Genomic DNA, 15,317 nt, shown 5'->3' on the forward strand with positions numbered 1-15,317 from the left:
GTATACATGTAGATATAGATGTATGGATGTGAATGTGATTATGGATGTGGATGTATGCATGGAGTTGTGGATGTATGGTTATGTATGTGGATGTGGATGTATGAATGAGGATGTGAAAATGGATGTATGCATGGATGTGTATGTAGAATAATGAACGTGAATGTATATGGAAAATAATGTGTCGTCGATATGAGTAAATGGATGAAAATGAATACACATTGAATGGAATGTGGATTAAGTAAAGTGGATTGTGGAGGGATAATGTAGAAAGACGAGAGTTCGATATAGAAACTGTATTTTATGACTGTTTGTAAATGACTGTTTTATGTCAAGAATGCTGGGGAAGCATTTTGACCGTCTTGTGGATTAAGGTCATGGAGACCTAACTGATAAAGTTGCAACTGCTGACGGAGAGTCAATGGAGGACGTCTCGCGTAGCAAGGTCGGCCGAGGTCTTGACCAGCCTCGGTTCGATTTAAATGGTGAGCTTCCGGTACGGTGGATTAGGGACCAAGGAAGCGGCCTATGAGTGAAGCCCTAGGTCACCTACGAAGGATCCTAGAGGGTGCTGACCATATGGTGCTCGGGCTCTGGGTCGCCGAAGATACCCACACGTGCGTCGTGGAAGATATTGGATTAAAGAATAAGAATTGTTTTCTGAAACCGGGCATGGATCTGGTTGATTGACCTTGCTGGTCCTCAACAACGGATGAGTCCATGGCTCTTTTATATGGATTTGTGGGTTGATCTTGCTGATCTTCCACGGAGACTCCATTCTATTATATGAATATATTACCGGTTACTATGAGCTAGGAGCTATGGAAAAGGCCCCTGAGTGAACAGGTGGTGAGCGTTCTGGTTACCAATGATGCCATAAGTATACCGATGAATGAATGACTGGAAATAAGGATTCAACCAGAGACTGAGGATTGTCATCAGTGACATAATGGTTTCATTAAAGGATTGTTTTAAAGTTAGCTGTGATGCTAAGAAAAAGGCAATTTCATATTGGGTGTGTAAGTGGTGTGACTAGTTTTATGTTTGCATGAACTTCCGGCAGGGAGCCTTGGAACTCTTTTCCTTGGTACCCGGGACAAAACCTAACCAAATTCGTAATTGTATCCCATCACTACAGTGGTTGGGCGGTTGGCTAACCCATGGGACTGGATGGGGTTAGGCTGGACTGATGGATCCGTAAATCGAGACTCAATTTTTGTTATTATGATAGAAAAAGTAAATCCCGGATAGGAATTGTTCTATGGATAGGAATCAACGGCTGTGCCTCTTGATGGGGAAAAAAGCGTTGATCCCAATGATCCAAGTGCAAGTTTCTTCCTTGATCCGACCGAGTATCTTTATAGGTGCAGTCGGATCAGCGTGATCAGTGATGATCTTGACTATGTTAGAGTAAAAAGTTATCCTGGTGGAATCGCCCATGCTTTCCGGGTAAGGGAAGTTTTTTCGGTTTCGATTTTGGAAAAACCGACGGATTAGTCTCTTGTCCGGATATCCGTGGATTCAACCAGAGACTGAGGATTGTCATCAGTGACATAATGGTTTCATTAAAGGATTGTTTTAAAGTTAGCTGTGATGCTAAGAAAAAGGCAATTTCATATTGGGTGTGTAAGTGGTGTGACTAGTTTTATGTTTGCATGAACTTCCGGTAGGGAGCCTTGGAACTCTTTTCCTTGGTACCCGAGACAAAACCTAACCAAATTCTTAATTGTATCCCATCACTACAGTGGTTGGGCGGTTGGCTAACCCATGGGACTGGATGGGGTTAGGCTGGACTGATGGATCCATAAATCGAGACTCAATTTCTGTTATTACGATAGAAAAAGTAAATCCCGGATAGTAATTGTTCTATTGATAGGAATCAACGGCTGTGCCTCTTGATGGGGAAAAAAGCGTTGATCCCAATGATCCAAGTGCAAGTTTCTTCCTTGATCCGACCAAGTATCTTTATAGGTGCAGTCGGATCAGCGTGATCAGTGATGATCTTGACTGCGTTAGAGTAAAAAGTTATCCTGGTGGAATCGCCCATGCTTTCCGGGTAAGGGAAGTTTTTCCGGTTTCGATTTTGGAAAAACCGACGGATTAGTCTCTTGTTCGGATATCCGTGGACGAGGCCCCGAGTGTGGGACCCTGCCCCGTGCATGAAGTGCTACTTCCGCTGCTAGTTCCCCGAATCCATTGCACGGTGGCGAGACAGGGATTTCACAGTTGGTATCAGAGCCAAACTGAAAGCTTATAAGGATAATTAAATTCTTATCTGAAATTGGTAATAAGAATTCAGAAACAGTTTTTTCATAATGTATTTTCAGTCCGTAAGCTTCTTTAATGAAGAAATTTTAATCAAAGAAATTGTTTTTATAGATGGAACTTCCCCATTTATCTGGTATTCCCGACCTCACCCAGTCTCAAGATATGATTGCATTTGCCTTCGAGCATCTCATCTCTTCCGCTTCAACTCGAACAAGCCGAGCAAGACTCACATGCCATTTCGAGGAATTATATTTTCCTAACCTAGTGGAGAGACAACAGCATAAGTGGTTTGCAGGGCTATATATCCACGCCTCTTGCAACCGGCATGCAATGCTGAGGCAGAACCTCTCATTGGCCATGATTTTGATAAAGCTGAAAATGACGCGTGGTGTCATTCTATATCATTCAACGCCTCAAATTTCAGACTTGCTTGCCGAGTTTATAGACTCTTTAGTCGATTTATCCCTAAGGAGAAAATAATAGCTCCCTTCGCAATTAGAGAAATTATGTATCAGGGCATGATTATGGCCCAGTACTGTCGTCTTATGCATCTCTCGAGGAGATTTTAAATTTTGGAGCCGAGCCACTCTATGTACTTATTGCAACTTGTATATAAATATACAAATATTTTTCCTGTTATTTAAGTGATTGTTTACGGACGATCGGATATAGAGAAATCTTTTTATCAGACATATGTCATAGATCTCCAATAAGATCAACTGAGGAGCCAATTATGTCAAAAATTTATCAAGACACACAAAAAGGTTGTAATTGTGTGATATAATTCATACAGTTTGTTATTCAAACTGAAATTTGTAAATTAGTAATTAGGACTTCAATTGGAAGTACCGCAATTGTATAGAACCCTGACTTGCTTGAGACCTAGACATGATGGTATTTACCTTATAGTTTCGAGTATCATGACTATCTAGTATCTATATATACCGAGGGTATAATTGCAGGTCTTTACCGGTAGTATATATGAGTAAATCTAAGACTTGAAATCATAAGCATAAATGCTATCCAGTTGATGAATTCGAATGTGGTTGATATGATTTTTAATTCTGTTTGGGAACTGATGAATTGATTGGGATTCTGATTGAAAAATGATGATCCCTCAAAATGGGTTGAAATGTAATAAATTGAGAGAAATCACAATATGGATGATTGGGACGAGTCCCTGTGATGATAAATGATGATAATGATTTCAGCAAATCACTATGAGATTAGTGGATTGTGCTATCAAATTGCTACTGTTAACACTTGACTCGTTAGATCAAGTTAAGAAATGACAAATTGAGAACTTACTCTGAAATTTCCGTGGGGGAATGTTCATAAAGAAATTTTTCGGTCTAATGGACTATTATTGTGTTAAAGATATGAATGATATGATTGAAAGAATTTTTATTTAATGATGAGTTCTATTTAAGGGATAATTATCCCCATATTCTGTTGGGTTAACCAGAATATAAGGAACCCCAGAATAAATTGGATCTTAAGAAAAAAGAGTTGTCCTCTACTTTGCAAGATAAGGACATCTTGCACTTTTTAAGTGGGATAGAATGTAAGATTTCTCCCCCAACCTTCGAGGTATACAGGAGTAAGAATCTCCTTTTCTGATCTTATAATTATTCCCTCTCTAAATAAAAGAAAGATTCTGTTTAAAAAGGGAAGACACTTTACCCAGAATACCTCTCTAAATAAAAGAAAGATTCTATTTAAAAAGGGAAGACACTTTAAAAAGGGAAGACACTTTACCCAGAATACCTTCTCAGGAGCCCAACTATTTTAAAGATTCAGAATGATGAGTTCAGAAGTGAGAACCGGTGTTTTGGATGCCAAGGTTTTGACCCATCAGTTAAAAGATTGCCCGACTCCTACCATGAAAAGGGCACAGGGAAGTCTAGAACCCAAATTCAGAGACCAATTCCTTCATACCAATCTAATCAAGGTCCATCTCGGACAAGATTGCTTAACTCCATTAACTAGGTCCGACTCATTGATTAGGGTCAAGATGACCAGTCAAATGCTTGGCGACTTAGAGCAACAGATGCAGGCAATTCATAAAGATATAAATGCTGCCTAGGATCGACAGAGACAGTATACAGATAAGAAGAGGACAGTTAGAGAATTCAAAAAAATAGATATGGTCTTCATTGAGTACGGACCAAAAAGAAGTTGTTTATCTCTTGGGGAATATAAGTAGTTATCCCCCAGATATGATGGACCAAAGAAAGTAGGTGACTTAGCCTACAAACTTCTTTTATCTCCTCATCTCAATATTCTTAATGCCTCCTATAGAAAATGTGCCAAACCCAAATCTTAGAAAGACGGTAAAACTTCAGTGGCAAGATACCGTTGGCTTCTAGGTTACGCTAGCTCCTTCTTTTATATAAGTCGTAACTTTTACTTGTCGATCACAGTAATCTTACTTCCATCGATCTCCTTTCTTTCTTAATCTCCTTCATGGCTTGGCAACAGGAATAAGTTTTATCCATGATGATTTCTCACCTTCAAGATGCAAGTGAGTCTGTGAAGAAGGATTTTATAGAACAGTATGAGCGCTCACTTTTTCCTCACTTGGGAACTTCTGTAGCTCAGACCAAATGGCGGACCTATCAAGACATAACTAGGGTAACACCCTGGGGTCAGCAGCACTTTCATAACAATGTCCGCTTGGCCATGGTTATTGAAGCCTTAGGTTTGGGTCCCTGATACTACTGCATCATGAGATCAAGACATCTTGGGTTTTCTGAGCGGGTCTTCTTACTGGCGTGTTTTCTTCCTCATCAGAAGATATGCCTTTACCCCGTTTTTGGCTTGCCTCTCAGAGGTCTTTTTGTAAGATCACCTCATACCACTGAGATAGGTGCGGCAATAACCAAAAGAATTATTCCCATAGATGAGTTACCTTATACGTGCGTAGCTTGTGAGTGCTGCTTTTGTGATCATATGATGGACGGCGGGCTTATGGAAGTGTAAAGAGTTCTCCTATCTTTATTGTATATGTTCCAAGAATGAATAAAGTTTAAATCTTGTTCTTGTCTTCACCCTTACTCTCTTTGAGACTTTTTTATTTGGTGGTTAATCTTAATTAAATTTTTCTCTAAGTCTCATGTTCGTGCATCTTGCGAAATTATCCCAAGTTCCGAGATGAGGACATCTCGCGTGTTTCAAGTGGGAGAGAATGTAAGATTCCTCCCCAGCCTCTCAAAATGTCCAGCATATTTCCTTGTAATCAATTCCCTCTTCAGAAATATAAGAGATCTTGTCTCTGACTGTTTTGGCATAGAGAGAGAAAATATTCTAGAGAGAGAATATTCAGATTTTGAATATTTCTGGATAGAAAAATATCTCATATAATTAAGATGAATTCTCCTGAAACAAAAATTCAAAAAAGAACTTTCCAAGTACAATTGAAATTAATTGGAAATGGGTATAAAGGACCTTAGCCTAAGGGTCTAGATTTTCAAAAATTTTAGATTATGGTCCAATTAAGCTTCCTATGAGCCAATTGGATCAATCCATGTGTAGGCAGGAGATAAATCTAATTTTGTAAAAGAAGATACCCAAAAATGAGTAAATGCTCACATAAGATGAAGAGGTGACTATGTACAAGGTTTATTAGTAAGAAACTATGAGCAATATTAAAAATGTGAGATATTTTGGGTATAATGATTCCATTTTGACACCTATGTAAGGAAGGGGAGTCCCTTCAATGCTCACATAAGATGAAGAGTTGAAAATGTACAAGGTTTAATAGTAAGAAACTATAAGTAATATAAAAATATGAGATATTTTGAGTGTAATGATTCCATTTTTGACACATCAGTAAGGAAAAGGAGGGCCTTCAATGAGGCGCCTAATTTACATGCTTGAATGAGTTTTAAACTCATAAAAATTGAGATATTTCATCTCTCCTCTCTCCTCATTCAAGTCTAGTTCCAAAAAGTTAGCTTAACTGACCTAAAAATGGTCAAAAATTGACCAAACTGATTTGGAAAATTCTAGAATCAGTTTGTTTGGTTAGGAGCTCAATTTTTCCTATAAATAGAAGCTCCCCCATTGTTGAAAAAAATATAGTGTTTATGCATTGTTACTCTACTCCACCTAAGCCAAGAACTGTGAATTCATCAATAATTCACTAGTTTTTGACAATTCCCTCTTTCTTCAATCCCCATTGGTGGCTCCATCAACATACTAAACCAATTGATTGGTTGGGGGCCTCTACCGTGAACAAAGAATCAAGCAAATTGTAAGGTAAATGGTGAATTTTGATCTTTTCTATAATTTCTCAATGCTTCTCTCTTCTCAACCCCTCTCAAGCTTGAGAAGCTTAATTGGAATGGTTTTTGAATGCTATTGAGGTTAACTGATTAATGATAGTTAAGAATTACATAAAATTGAGGAATGCAATTGAATTTAATTGATTAATGATAGTTAAGAATTACATAAATTTTCATTTATGCTTAATTCAAATGGTTTTTATGTAAATTCTCTCTCTCACTCAAGAAATGGTCATACTCATGACCCATTCTCAATCCAAATGAAGCTTTTCATTAAATTTTTTCTTAATCCAAGATTAAGCTATGCTTGAGGCCAAATTAATGGCTTTTTTCTATGCTTTTAGTTTATGTATATTGATGATTCAATCCATTATGGATTAATGATCCAATTAGAGATCATTCTAATTATTTTCTTAATGATAAGCTTTATCCCTTAGAAAAATTGAGATTTATCAGTCATAGCAGCGGAGCTATGGCAAAATTTTTATAAAAATTACGCATAAAAAAATTTCAATCAAAGCATAAAAAGAGGACTTCCTACCATATTCTAGGAATTATCATCCTAGATTAATTAAAAGAATTTCATTATAATCATGGAGAAATTGAATTTTTATATTATGCATAAAGGATAAGTTTTTATATCAAAAGTGTTACTTTTATCATTTTTATTTTCATGCATAGAAGTATGTATAATGGATAAATTTTTATATCAAAAGTGTTACTTTTATCATTTTTATTTTCATGCATAGAAGTATGCATAATGGATAAATTTCTATATCAAAAGTGATACTTTTATCATTTTTATTCTCATGCATAGAAGTATGCATAATGGATAAATTTTTATATCAAAAGTGTTACTTTATCATTTTTATTTTCATGCATAGAAGTATGCATAATGGATAAATTTTTATATCAAAAGTGTTACTTTTATCATTTTTATTTTCATGCATAGAAGTATGCATAATGGATAAATTTTTATATCAAAAGTGTTACTTTTATCATTTTTATTTTCATGCATAGAAGTATGCATAATGGATAAATTTTTATATCAAAAGTGTTACTTTTATTATTTTTATTTTCATGCATAGAAGTATGCATAATGGATAAATTTTTATATCAAAAGTGTTACTTTTAGCATATTAAATTTCATGCATAGGGGTATGAAAAAAAAATGATTATTTTATTATAAAATTGTAAAGAAAAAAAATAGTTATTTTATTATAAAAACGTTATTTTTATCATATTGAATTTCGTGCATAGAGGTGAAAAAATAAATTATTATTTTATTATAAAAATGTTTTTTTAAAATGATTATTTTATTATAAAAGTGTTACTTTTATCACAATTGAATTTCTTGCATAGAGGTATGCATAAAAGATGATTATTATATTGTAAAAATGTTACTTTTATCATAATTGGATTTCATGCATAGAGTTATGCATAAAAGATATTTTTATACTAAAAGTATGATTTTCATCATAAATAGATTTTATGCATAAATTAGATGCATAAGAGAAATTCTTTTATTCTAGAAGTGTAATTCCTACTAAATTGAATTTATGCATAAGAAGATGCATAAAATATTGATTTTAATTCAAAAGTGTCATTCTCATCTAAATTGAATTTATGCATAAGAAGATGCATAAAAGATTGATTTTAATTCAAAAGTGTCATTCTCATCTAAAATGAATTTACGCATAGGAAGATGCATAAAAGATTGAATTTTAATTCAAAGTATCATTCTCATTTAAAACGAATTTATGCATAGGAAGATGCATAAAAGATTGATTTTTATTTCGAAAGTGTTAGTCTCCTTAAATGAAATTTATGCATAATTAGATGCGTAAAGAAATTTTATATCAAATATAAGAATTCCTTTGTATTCTATAAATAGATATGGGAAGGGATAGGATGTGATAAGAGATGTATGAGATGTGATAAGATGTTTATGAGAAGAGTTAGGATGTGATAAGATGAGTTAGGATGTGATAAGATGTAATAAGAGACCTATGGGATGAGTTAGGATGTGATAAGATGAGTTAGATGTGATAAGAGACCTATGGGATGAGTTAGGATGTGATAAGATGAGTTAAGATGTGATAAGAGACCTATGGGATGAGTTAGGATGTGATAAGATGTGTATGGGATGAGGTAAGAACTGTATGTGATGAGATAAGATGTATATGAGATGAGTTAGGATGAGATAAGATGAGTTAGGATGTGGTAAGAGGTGTATGAGATGTGATAAGATGAGTTAAGATGTGATAAGATGTGTATGGGATGAGATAAGAAGTGTATGAGATGAGATAAGATGTATATGGGTTGTGATAGGGCGAGAATGGATGTGATGTAAAAGAATAGATGTGAAGGCGTATGAGGCTATATGAATGGAAATGTGGAAATGGATGAATGTATGTGGATGTAAGAATGTGAAAACGGATGTATACATGTAGATGTAGATGTATGGATGTGAATGTGATTATGGATGTGGATGTATGCATGGAGATGTGGATGTATGGTTATGTATGTGGATGTGGATGTATGAATGAGGATGTGAAAATGGATGTATGCATGGATGTGTATGTAGAATAATGAACGTGAATGTGTATGGAAAATAATGTGTCGTCAATATGAGTAAATGGATGAAAATGAATACGCATTGAATGGAATGTGGATTAAGTAAAGTGGATTGTGGAGGGATAATGTAGAAAGACGAGAGTTCGATATAGAAACTGTATTTTAAGACTATTTGTAAATGACTGTTTTATGTCAAGAATGCTGGGGAAGCATTTTGACCGTCTTGTGGATTAAGGTCATGGAGACCTAACTGATAAAGTTGCAACTGCTGACGGAGAGTCAATGGAGGATGTCTCGCGTAGCAAGGTCGGCCGAGGTCTTGACCAGCCTCGGTTCGATTTAAATGGTGAGCTTCCGGTACGGTGGATTAGGGACCAAGGAAGCGGCCTATGAGTGAAGCGCTAGGTCACCTACGAAGGATCCTAGAGGGTGCTGACCATACGGTGCTCGGGCTCTGGGTCGCCGAAGATACCCACACGTGCGTCGTGGAAGATATTGGATTAAAGAATAAGAATTGTTTTCTGAAACCGGGCATGGATCTGGTTGATTGACCTTGCTGGTCCTCAACGGATGAGTCCATAGCTCTTTTATATGGATCTCTGGGTTGATCTTGCTGATCTTCCACGGAGACTCCATTCTATTATATGAATATATTGCCGGTTACTATGAGCTAGGAACTATGGAAAAGGCCCCTGAGTGAACAGGTGGTGAGCGTTCTGGTTACCAATGATGCCATAAGTATACCGATGAATGAATGACTGGAAATAAGGATTCAACCAGAGACTTTGAGGATTGTCATCATTGACATAATGGTTTCATTAAAGGATTGTTTTAAAGTTAGCTGATGCTAAGAAAAAGGCAATTTCATATTGGGTGTGTAAGTGGTGTGACTAGTTTTATGTTTGCATGAACTTCTGGCTAGGGGACCTTGGAACTCTTTTCCTTGGTACCCGGGACACAACCTAACCAAATTCTTAATTGGATCCCATCACTACAGTGGTTGGGTGGTTGGCTAACCCATGGGACTGGATGGGGTTAGGCTGGATCCGTAAATCGAGACTCAATTTTTGTTATTACGATAGAAAAAGTAAATCTCGGATAGTAATTGTTCTATGGATAGGAATCAACGGCTGTGCCTCTTGATGGGGAAAAAAGCGTTGATCCCAATGATCCAAGTAAAAGTTTCTTCCTTGATCCGACCGAGTATCTTTATAGCTACAGTCGGATCAGCGTGATCAGTGATGATCTTGACTACGTTAGAGTAAAAAGTTATCCTGGTGGAATCGCCCGTGCTTTCCGGGTAAGGGAAGTTTTTTCAGTTTCGGTTTTGGAAAAACCGACGGATTAGTCTCTTGTCCGGATATCCGTGGACGAGGCCCCGAGTGTGGGACCCTGCCCCGCGCATGAAGTGCTACTTCCGCTCTGCTAGTACCGCGAATCCATTGCGCGGTGGCGAGACAGGGATTTCACAGTTGGTATCAGAGCCAAATTGAAAGCTAATAAGGATAATTAAATTCTTATCTGAAATTGGTAATAAGAATTCAAAAACAGTTTTTTCATAATGTATTTTCAGTCCGTAAGCTTCTTTAATGAAGAAATTTTAATCAAAGAAATTGTTTTTATAGATGGAAGTTCCCCATTTATCTGGTATTCCCGACCTCACCCAGTCTCAAGATATGATTGCATTTGCCTTCGAGCATCTCATCTCTTCCGCTTCAACTCAAACAAGCCGAGCAAGACTCGCACGCCATTTCGAGGAATTATATTTTTCTAGCCTAGTGGAGAGACAACAGCATAAGTGGTTTGCAGGGCTATATATCCACGCCTCTTGCAACCGGCATGCAATGCTGAGGCAGAACCTCTCATTGGCCATGATTTTGATAAAGCTGAAAATGATGTGTGGTGTCATTCTATATCATTCAACGCCTCCAAATTTCAGACTTGCTTGCCGAGTTTATAGACTCTTTAGTCGATTTATCCCTAAGGAGAAAATAATAGCTCCCTTCGCAATTAGAGAAATTATGTAACAGGGCATGATTATGGCCCAGTACCGTCGTCTTCTGCGTCTCTCGAGGAGATTTTGAATTTTGGAGCCGAGCCACTCTATGTACTTATTGCAACTTGTATATAAATATACAAATATTTTTTCTGTTATTTAATTGATTGTTTACGGACGATCGGATAAAGAAAAATCTGTTTATCAGACATATGTCATAGATCTCCAATAAGATCAACTGAGGAGCCAATTATGTCAAAAATTTATCAAGACACACAAAAAAGTTGTAATTGTGTGATATAATTCATACAATTTGTTATTCAAACTGAAATTTGTAAATTAGTAATTAGGACTTCAATTGGAAGTACCGCAATTGTATAGAACCCTGACTTGCTTGAGACCTAGACATGATGGTATTTACCTTATAATTTTGAGTATCATGACTATCTGTATATACCGAGGGTATAACTGTAGCTCTTTACCGATAGTATATACGAGTAAATCTAAGACTTGAAATTATAAGCATAAATGCTATCCAGTTTATGAATTCGAATGTGGTTGATATGATTTTTAATTCTGTTTGGGAACTGATGAATTGATTGGGATTCTGATTGAAAAATGATGATCCCTCAAAATGGATTGAAATGTAATAAACTGAGTGAAACCACAATATGGATGATTGGGACGAGTCCCTGTGATGATAAATGATGATAATGATTTCAGCAAATCACTATGAGATTAGTAGATTGTGCTATCAAATTGCTACTGTTAACACTTGACTCCTTAGATCAAGTTAAGAAATGACAAATTGAGAACTTACTTGTCTGAAATTTCCGTGGGGGAATGTTCATAAAGAAATTTTTCGGTCTAATGGACCATTATCGTGTTAAAGATATGAATGATATGATTGAAAGAATTGTTATTTAATGGTGAGTTCTATTTAATGGATAATTATCCCCGTATTCTGTTGGGTTGACCAAAATATAAGGAACCCCAGAATAAATTGGATCTTAAGAAAAAGAGTTGTCCTCTACTTTGCAAGATAAGGACATCTCGCACTTTTTAAGTGGGGTAGAATGTAAGATTTCTCCCCCAGCCTTCGAGGTATACACGAGTAAGAATCTCCTTTTCTGATCTTATAATTATTACCTCTCTAAATAAAAGAAAGATTCTGTTTAAAAAGGGAAGACACTTTACCCAGAATACCTTCTCAGGAGCCCAACTGTTTTAAAGATTCAGAATGATGAGTTCAGAAGTGAGAACCGGTGTTTTGGATGCCAAGGTTTTGACCCATCAGTTAAAAGATTGCCCGACTCCTACCATGAAAAGGGCACAGGGAAGTCTAGAACCCAAATTCAGAGACCAATTCCTTCATACCAATCTAATCAAGGTCCGTTCTCGGACAAGATTGCTTAACTCCATTAACTAGGTCTGACCCATTGATTAGGGTCGAGATGACCAGTCAAATTCTTGGCGACTTAGAGCAACAGATGGAGGCAATTCATAAAGATATAAACGCTGCCTAGGATCGACAGAGACAGTATACAGATAAGAAGAGGACAGTTAGAGAATTCAAAAAAATAGATATGGTCTTCATTGAGTACGGACCAAAAAGAAGTTGTTTATCTCTTGGGGAATATAAGTAGTTATCTCCCAGATATGATGGACCAAAGAAAGTAGGTGACTTAGCCTACGAACTTCTTTTATCTCCTCATCTCAAAGTTCTTAATGCCTCCTATAGAAAATGTGCCAAACCCAAATCTTAGAAAGATAGTAAAACTTGAGTGGCAAGATACCGTTGGCTTCTAGGTTACGCTAGCTCCTTCCTTTATATAAGTCGTAACTTTTACTTGTCGATCACAGTAATCTTACTTCCATCGATCTCCTTTCTTTCTTAATCTCCTTCATGGCTTGGCAACAGGAATTAGTTTTATCCATGATGATTTCTCACCTTCAAGACGCAAGCGAGTCTGTGAAGAAGGATTTTATAGAACAGTATGAGCGCTCATTTTTCCTCACTTGGGAACTTCTGTAGCTCAGACCAAATGACGGACCTATCAAGACATAACTAGGGTAACACTCTGGGGTCAGCAGCACTTTTGTAACAATGTCCGCTTGGCCATGGTTATTGAAGCCTTGGGTTTGGGTCCTCGATACTACTGCGTCATGCTCGGGGGGTGCACCTCAAAATATGTAAGTCTACCACGTGCGATCATTAGGTGGGGTTTTTTTAATCCAAAATATTGGGTGAATTTACAGAAATACAATTACAAGTGGGGTATTTTAATTGTACTTTGGAAAAAAAACTGTAAGTTTATAAAGAAAAAGGGGTAGTTTTATTAGCTCAAAATTCACAAATAAGGGGATTTTTAAATACCGCTTGAACGCACGTCGTAGGAGGGGCTTCTATATAGTGGACCCCCCGAGGCGTCATGAGATCAAGACATCTTGGGTTTTCTGAGCGGGTCTTCTTACTGGCGTGTTTTCTTCCTCATCAGAAGATATGCCTTTACCCCGTTTTTGGCTTGCCTCTCAGAGGTCTTTTTGTAAGATCACCTCATACCACTGAGATAGGTGCGGCAATAACCAACAGAATTATTCCCATAGATGAGTTACCTTATACGTGCGTAGCTTGTGAGTGCTGCTTTTGTGATCATATGATGGACGGGCTTATGGAAGTGTAAAGAGTTCTTCTATCTTTACTGTATATGTTCCAAGAATGAATAAAGTTTAAATCTTGTTCTTGTCTTGACCCTTACTCTCTTTGAGACTTTTTTATTTGGTGGTTAATCTTAATTAAATTTTTCTCTAAGTCTCATGTTCGTGCATCTTGCAAAATTATCCCAAGTTGTGAGATGAGGACATCTCGCGTGTTTCAAGTGGGAGAGAATGTAAGATTCCTCCCCAGCCTCTCAAAATGTCCAGCATATTTCCCTGTAATCAATTTCCTCTTCAGAAATATAAGAGATCTTATCTCTGACTGTTTTGGCATAGAGAGAGAAAATATTCTAGAGAGAGAATATTCAGATTTTGAATATTTCTGGATAGAAAAATATCTCATATATAATTAAGATGAATTTTCCTAAAACAAAAATTCAAAAAAGAACTTTCCAAGTACAATTGAAATTAATTGGAAATGGGTATAAAGAACCTTAGCCTAAGGGTCTAGATTTTCAAAAAAATTAGATTATGGTCCAATTAAGGTTCCTATGAGCTAATTGGATCAATCCATGTGTAGGGAGGAGATAAATCCAATTTTGTAAAAGAAGATACTCAAAAATGAGTAAATGCTCACATAAGATGAAGAGTTGACTATGTACAAGGTTTATTAGTAAGAAACTATGAGCAATATTAAAAATATGAGATATTTTTGGTATAATGATTCCATTTTGACACCTATGTAAGGAAGGTGAGTCCCTTCAATGCTCACATAAGATGAAGAGTTGAAAATGTACAAGGTTTAATAGTAAGAAGCTATGAGTAATATAAAAATATGAGATATTTTGAGTGTAATGATTCCATTTTTGACACATCAGTAAGGAAAAGGAGGGCCTTCAATGAGGCACCTAATTCACATGCTTGAATGAGTTTTAAATTCATAAAAATTGAGATATTTCATCTCTCCTCTCTCCTCATTCAAGTCTAGTTCCAAAAAGTTAGCTTAACTGACCTAAAAATGGTCAAAATTTGACCAAACTGATTTGGAGAATTCTAGAATCAGTTTGTTTGGTTAGGAGCTCAATTTTTCCTATAAATAGAAGCTTCCCCCTTGTTGAAAAAAATATAGTGTTTATGCATTGTTACTCTACTCCACCTAAGCCAAGAACTGTGAATTCATTAATAATTCACTAGTTTTTGACAATTCCCTCTTTCTTCAATCCCCATTGGTGGCTCCATCAACATACTAAACCAATTGATTGGTTGGGGGCCTCTACCGTGAACAAAGAATAAAGTAAGTTGTAAGATAAATGGTGAATTTTGATCTTTTCTATAATTTCTCAATGCTTCTCTCTTCTCAACCCCTCTCAAGCTTGAGAAGCTTAATTGGAATGGTTTTTGAATGCTATTGAGGTTAACTGATTAATTATAGTTAAGAATTACATAAAATTGATGAATGCTATTGAAGTTAATTGATTAATGATAGTTAAGAATTACATAAATTTTCATTTATGCTTAATTCAAATGGTTTTTAT

Source organism: Cibotium barometz, chromosome 1, assembly GCF_041138505.1.
Source record: "Cibotium barometz isolate CiBa-2024 chromosome 1, ASM4113850v1, whole genome shotgun sequence".
NCBI lineage: Eukaryota > Viridiplantae > Streptophyta > Polypodiopsida > Cyatheales > Cibotiaceae > Cibotium > Cibotium barometz.